General features: G+C 37.5%; 1 non-coding gene across 1 annotated transcript; it reads left to right on the forward strand.

Moving 5' to 3' along the window:
* The first annotated feature begins 4,960 nt into the window (after nucleotides 1-4,960).
* LOC111558907 lies at nucleotides 4,961-5,067 on the forward strand. The gene has a single exon (XR_002740017.1). It is a non-coding gene; the product is annotated as a U6 spliceosomal RNA (small nuclear RNA).
* Nucleotides 5,068-8,108: the final 3,041 nt, after the last annotated feature.

Consider the following 8,108-nt stretch of genomic DNA (forward strand, 5'->3'; position numbering starts at 1 on the left):
CGCATAATTGGTATCCCAGAGGAGGAAGAGAGAGGGAAAGGTGCTGAAGGGGTACTTGAAGAAATAATAGCTGAGAACTTCCCTGAACTGGGGGAGGAAAAAGGCATTGAAATCCAAGAGGCACAGAGAACTCCCTTCCGACGTAACTTGAATCGATCTTCTGCACGACATATCATAGTGAAACTGGCAAAATACAAGGATAAAGAGAAAATTCTGAAAGCAGCAAGGGGTAAACGTGTCCTCACATATAAAGGGAGACCTATAAGACTCGTGACTGATCTCTCTTTTGAAACTTGGCAGGCCAGAAAGAATTGGCACGAGATCTTCAGGGTGCTAGACAGAAAAAATATGCAGCCAAGAATCCTTTATCCAGCAAGTCTGTCATTTAGAATAGAAGGAGAGATAAAGGTCTTCCCAAACAAACAAAAACTGAAGGAATTTGTCACCACTAAACCAGCCCTACAAGAGATCCTAAGGGGGACCCTGTGAGACAAAGTCCCAGAGACATCGCTACAAGCATAAAACATACAGACATCACAATGACTCTAAACCTGTATCTTTCTATAATAACACTGAATGTAAATGGATTAAATGCGCCAACCAAAAGACATAGGGTATCAGAATGGATAAAAAAACAAGATCCATCTATTTGCTGTCTGCAAGAGACTCATTTTAGACCTGAGGACACCTTTAGATTGAGAGTGAGGGGATGGAGAACTATTTATCATGCGACTGGAAGCCAAAAGAAAGCTGGAGTAGCCATACTTATATCAGACAAACTAGACTTTAAATTAAAGGTGTAACAAGAGATGAAGAAGGGCATTATATAATAATTACAGGGTCTATCCATCAGGAAGAGCTAACAATTATAAATGTCTATGCTCCGAATACTGAAGCCCCCAAATATATAAAACAATTACTCATAAACATAAGCAACCTTATTGATTAGAATGTGGTAATTGCAGGGGACTTTAACACCCCACTTACAGAAATGGATAGATCATCTAGATACACGGTCAATAAGGAAACAAGGGCTGTGAATGATACATTGGATCAGATGGACTCGACAGATATATTTAGAACTCTGCATCCCAAAGCAACAGAATATACTTTCTTCTCGAGTGCACATGGAACATTCTCCAAGATAGATCATATACTGGGTCACAAAACAGCCCTTCATAAGTTTACAAGAATTGAAATTATACCATGCATACTTTCAGACCACAATGCTATGAAGCTTGAAATCAACCACAGGAAAAAGTCTGAAAAACCTCCAAAAGCATGGAGGTTAAAGAACACCCTACTCACGAATGAGTGGGTCAACCAGGCAATTAGAGAAGAAATTTAAAAATATATGGAAACAAACGAAAATGAAAATACAACCATCCAAACGCTTTGGGACGCAGCGAAGGCAGTCCTGAGAGGAAAATACATTGCAATCCAGGCCTATCTCAAGAAACAAGAAAAATCCCAAATACAAAATCTAACAGCACACCTAAAGGAAACAGAAGCAGAACAGCAAAGGCAGTCTAAACCCAGCAGAAGAAGAGAAATAATAAAGATCAGAGCAGAAATAAACAATATAGAATCTAAAAAAACTGTAGAGCAGATCAACGAAACCACGAGTTGGTTTTTTGAAAAAAATAAACAAAATTGACAAACCTCTAGCCAGGCTTCTCAAAAAGAAATGGAGATGACCCAAATAGGTCAAATCATGAATGAAAATGGAATTATTACAACCAATCCCTCAGAGATACAAACAATTATCAGGGAATACTATGAAAAATTATATGTCAACAAATTGGACAACCTGGAGGAAATGGACTGATTCCTAAACACCCACACTCTTCCAAAACTCAATCGGGAGGAAATAGAAAGCTTGAACAGACCCATAACCAGCGAAGAAATTGAATCGGTTATCAAAAATCTCCCAACAAATAAGAGTCCAGGACCAGATGGCTTCCCAGGGGAGTTCTACCAGACGTTTAAAGCAGAGATAATACCTATCCTTCTCAAGCTATTCCAAGAAATAGAAAGGGAAGGAAAGCTTCCATACTCATTCTATGAAGCCAGTATTACTTTGATTCCTAAACCAGACAGAGACCCAGTAAAAAAAGAGAACTACAGGCCAATATCCCTGATGAATATGGATGCAAAAATTCTCAATAAGATACTAGCAAATCGAATTCAACGGCATATAAAAAGAATGATTCACCATGACCAAGTGGGATTCATTCCTGGGATGCAGGGCTGGTTCAACATTCACAAATCAATCAACGTGATACATCACATTAACAAAAAAAAAAAAAGAGAAGAACCATATGATCCTGTCAATCGATGCAGAAAAGGCCTTTGACAAAATCCAGCACCCTTTCTTAATAAAAACCCTTGAGAAAGTCGGGATCGAAGGAACATACTTAAAGATCATAAAAGCCATTTATGAAAAGCCCACAGCTAACATCATCCTCAACAGGGTAAAACTGAGAGCTTTTTCCCTGAGATCAGGAACACGAAAGGGATGCCCACTCTCACCGCTGCTGTTTAACATAGTGCTGGAAGTTCTAGCATCAGCAATCAGACAACAAAAGGAAATCAAAGGCATCAAAATTGGCAAAGATGAAGTCAAGCTTTCGCTTTTTGCAGATGACATGATATTATACATGGAAAATCCGATAGACTCCACCAAAAGTCTGCTAGAACTGATACAGGAATTCAGCAAAGTTGCAGGATACAAAATCAATGTACAGAAATCAGTTGCATTCTTATACACTAACAATGAAGCAACAGAAAGACAAATAAAGAAACTGATCCCATTCACAATTGCACCAAGAAGCATAAAACACCTAGGAATAACTCTAACCAAAGATGTAAAAGATCTGTATGCTGAAAACTATAGAAAGCTTATGAAGGAAATTGAAGAAGTTTTAAAGAAATGGAAAGACATTCTGTGCTCATGGATTGGAAGAATAAATATTGTCAAAATGTCAATACTACCCAAAGCTATCTACACATTCAATACAATCCCAATCAAAATTGCACCAGCATTCTTCTCGAAACTAGAACAATCAATCCTAAAATTCATATGGAACCACAAAAGGCCCCGAATAGCCAAAGTAAGTTTGAAGAAGAAGACCAAAGCAGGAGGCATCACAATCCCAGACTTTAGCCTCTACTACAAAGCTGTCATCATCAAGACAGCATGGTATTGGCCCAAAAACAGACACATAGACCAATGGAATAGAATAGAAACCCCAGAACTAGACCCACAAACATATGGCCAACTCATCTTTGACAAAGCAGGAAAGAACATCCAATGGAAAAAAGACAGTCTTTAACAAATGGTGCTGGGAGAACTGGGCAGCAACATGCAGAAGGTTGAAACTAGACCACTTTCTCACACCATTCACAAAAATAAACTCAAAATGGATAAAGGACCTGAATGTGAGACAGGAAACCATCAAAACCTTAGAGGAGAAAGCAGGAAAAGACCTCCCTGACCTCAGCCATAGCAATCTCTTACCCGACACATCCCCAAAGGCAAGGGAATTAAAAGCAAAAGTGAATTACTGGGACCTTATGAAGATTAAAAGCTTCTGCACAGCAAAGGAAACAACCAACAAAACTAAAAGGCAACCAACGGAATGGGAAAAGATATTTGCAAATGACATATCGGACAAAGGGCTAGTATCCAAAATCTATAAAGAGCTCACCAAACTCCACACCTGAAAAACAAATAACCCAGGGAAGAAATGGGGAGAAACCATGAATAGACACTTCTCTAAAGAAGGCATCGGGATGGCCAACAGGCACATGAAAAGATGCTCAACGTCGCTCCTTATCAGGGAAATACAAATCAAAACCACACTCAGATATCACCTCACGCCAGTCAGAGTGGCCAAAATGAACAAATCAGGAGACTATAGATGCTGGAGAGTATGTGGAGAAACGGGAACCCTCTTGCACTGTTGGTGGGAATGCAAATTGGTGCAGCCGCTCTGGGAAGCAGTGTGGAGGTTCCTCAGAAAATTAAAAATATACCCACCCTATGATCCAGCAATAGCACTGCTAGGAATTTACCCAAGGGATACAGGAGTACTGATGCATAGGGACACTTGTACCCCAATGTGTATAGCAGCACTCTCAACAATAGCCAAATTATGGAAAGAGCCTAAATGTCCATCAACTGATGAATGGATAAAGAAATTGTGGTTTATATACACAATGGAATACTACGTGGCAATGAGAAAAAATGAAATATGGCCTTTTGTAGCAACGTGGATGGAACTGGAGAGTGTGATGCTAAGTGAAATAAGCCATACAGAGAAAGACAGATACCGTATGGTTTCACTCTTATTTGGATCCTGAGAAACTTAACAGGAACCCATGGGGGAGGGGAAGGAAAAAAAAAAGAGGTTGAGTGGGAGCAAGCCAAAGCATAAGGGACTGTTAAAAACTGAGAACAAACTGAGGGTTGATGGGGGGTGGGAGGGAGGGGAGGTTGGGTGATGGGTATTGAGGAGGGCACCTTTTGGGATGAGCACTGGGTGTTGTATGGAAACAAATTTGACAATAAATTTCATATATTAAAAATAAATAAATAAATAAATAAATAAATAAATACAACATGCATATTAATATTGTTCAACTTGATGTGATTTTATTTATTTGATATATATTTGAGGTAAATTAAGCCATTGCCTCTATCAAGACACTGAACTTATTGATCACTCTGAACAGTTTGCTCTTGTCATTTTTTAATCTGTCTCTTCTCTATTCCCTCATTTCCCAGACAACCAGTGACTTGCTTTCTATCATTATAAATTAGTTTCTATTTCTAGAATTTTATTTAAAGGTTGTCATATATCATGAACATTTTTGTATTGTTTCAGCATACTTTTTTAGGTTCATCCATGTTATAACACATGTCAATACTTCATTTCTTTTTAAAACAGGCAGAACTGTGCTCGCTTTGGCAGCACATATACTAAAATTGGAATGATACAGAGAAGATTAGCATGGCCCCTGCGCAAGGATGACACGCAAATTCGTGAAGCGTTCCATATTAAAATAAAATAAAATAAAATAAAATAAAATGGGCAGAACTAAATAGAAATTTCCAAAGAGGAGCTCAAAATGTTCAACACATGAGAAGTTGCTTAATATCATTAATCATCAGCAAAATGTAAATCAAAACCAGTGAATTATTACCTACTTAATGCCTGTTTGAATAAATGTAATCAAGAAGATTAGAAACAAGTGCTTGTGAGGATGTGGTGCAAAGTGAACACTTATACACTGTTGGTGACTGTAAATTTCTTCAAACTCTATTGAAAACAATATGAAAATTTCTCAAAAAAATAAAGAGTTCCAACATAAAATCCAGCAATTTCACTTCTGGGTATATATAAAAAGGAAATGAAAACAGAATTTGGACAAGATACCTGCACTCCTATGGTTATTACAGCATTATTCATAATACCAAGATATGTAAACAATCCATATGCCCACCACTGCATAAAGGAATAAAAAAGATGTGATGCATATACACAACAGAATACTATTCTGCCATGGCAAAGAAGGGTGTATTTAATTTGCAACCATGTAAATTGATATTGAACATACAAAGCAAGATATGCCAGACAGGGAAAGACATGTACTACATGGTATCACTAATATGTGAAATCTTTTTTTTAAATTTTTAAAATTTAAATCCAACTTAGTTAATATAGAGTATAATAATGATTTCAGGAATAAAATTTAGTGATTCATTAACTTACATATAACACCCAGTGTTCATCCCAACAAGTGCCCTCTTTAATGTCCATCACCCATTTAACCCATTCCCCCACCCAAACCCCACCAGCAGCCCTCAGTTGGTATTCTGTATTTAAGTCTCTTATGGCTTGCTTCACTCTTTGTTTTTATCTTATTTTTTGCTTCCCTTCTCTATATTCATCTGTTTTGTTTCTTAAATCCCACATATGAGTGAAATCATATGATATTTGTATTTTAATTTGTCTTTTCTGACTGACTTATTTCACTTAGCATAAGATACTCTAGTTCCATCCATGTTGTTGTAAATGGCAATATTTCATTCTTTTAATCACTAAGTAAGATTCCAGCGTATATCTCTATCATTTCCTCTTTCACCATTCATCAGTTGATGGACATTTGGGCTCTTTCCATACTTTGGCTATTGTTGATAGTCCTACTATAACCATCGCAGTGCATGTGCCTCTTTGAATCAGCATTTTTGTATCCTTTGAATAAATAGCTAATAATGCAATTGCTGGCTCATAAAGTAGTTCTTTTAAATTTTTTTTAATATTTATGTATCTTTGAGAGAGAGAGCATGTGCAAGGGAGGGACAGAGATAGAGGGAGATACAGAATCTGAAGCATGCTTCAGGCTCAGCTGCCAGCACAGAGCCTGATGTGGGGCTCAAACCCCTGAACCACGAGATCGTGAACTGATCCAAAGTCAAACGCTTAACTGACTGAGCCCCCCAGGTGCCCCATATTTTTAATTTTTTAAGGAACCACCATCCTGTTTTCCAAAGTGGCTGCACCGGTTTGCATTCGCACTAGCAGTGTAAAAGGCTTCCTCTTTCCCACATCTTTGCCAATATCTGTGGTTGCCTGAGTTGTTAATTTTAGCCATTTTGACATGAGGTGGTATCTCACTGTAGTTTTGATTTGTATTTCCTTGATGATAAGTGATGTTGAGCTTGTTTTCATGTGTCTTTTAGCCATGTGTATGTCTTCTTTGGAGAAGTGTCTATTCATGTCTTTTACCCATTTCTTCACTGGATCATTTGTTTTTTGAGTGTTAAGTTTGATAAGTTCTTTATGGATTTTGGATACTAACCCTTTATCTGATATATCATTTGTGAGTATCTTCTTCCATTTGGTCGCTTGCTTTTTAGTTTTGATGACTGTTTTCTTCGGTGTGCAGAAGCTTTTTAACTTGATGAGGTCCAAATAGTTCATTTTTGCTTTTGTTTCCCTCTCCTCTGGAGATATGTCAAGTAAGAAGTTGATGCACCGAGGTCAAAAAGGTTGTTACCTGTTTTCTCCTCTAGAATTTTGGTGGCTTCCTGTCTTACATTTATGTCTTTCATACATTTTGAGTTTATTTTTGTGTATGGTGTAATAAAGTGGTCTAAGTTCATTCTTCTGCATGTCACTGTTTAGTTTTCCCAGCACCATTTGCTGAAAAGACTCTTTTTTCCATTGGATATTCTTTCCTGTTTTGTCAAAAATTAGCTGGCCATATGTTTGTGGGTCCATTTCTGGGTTCTCTATTCTGTTCCACTGATCTATGTGTCTGGTGTTGTGCCAGTACCATACTGTCTTGATGATTACAGCTTTGTAATACATCTAGAAGTCCGGAATGATGCCTTCAGCTTTGATTTTCTTTTTCAACATTGCTGTGGCTATTCAGAGTCTTTTCTGCTTCCATACAAATTTTAGAATTATTTGTTCCAGCTCTGTGAAGAATGCTGGTGTTATTTTGATAGACATTGCATTGAATATGTAGATTGCTTTGGGTAGTATTGACATTTTAACAATATTTGTTCTTCTGATCTATCAGCATGGAATGCTTTTCCATTTTTGTGTGTGTCTGTGTCTCCTTCAATATATTTCATAAGGTTTCCATAGTTTTCAGTGTCTAGTTTTTTCAGCTCTTTGATCAGGTTTATTCCTAGGTATTTTATGGTTTTTGGTGGAATTGTAAATTGGGTCAATTCCTTGATTAGTTTCTGTGGCTACCTTATTGGTATATAGAAATGCAGCCAATTTCTGTACTTTGATCTTATATCCTGCAACTTTGATGAATTCATGTATCAGTTCTAGCAGTTTTTTGGTGGAGTCTTTTGGGTTTTCTTCATAGAGTATCATTTCATCTGTGAAGAGTGAATGTTTTACTTCCCCCTTGCTGATTTGGATGCCTTTATTTCATTTGTTGTCTGATTGCTGAGGCTAGGACTTTGAACACCATGTTGAATAACAGTGATGAGAGTGGACATCCTTGTCATGTTCCTGACCTTAGGGGTAAAGCTCTCAGTTTTTCCCCCATTGTAGATGATATTAGTTGTATATATGGCC

Source organism: Felis catus, chromosome X (genome assembly GCF_018350175.1).
Source record: "Felis catus isolate Fca126 chromosome X, F.catus_Fca126_mat1.0, whole genome shotgun sequence".
Classification (NCBI taxonomy): Eukaryota; Metazoa; Chordata; class Mammalia; order Carnivora; family Felidae; genus Felis; species Felis catus.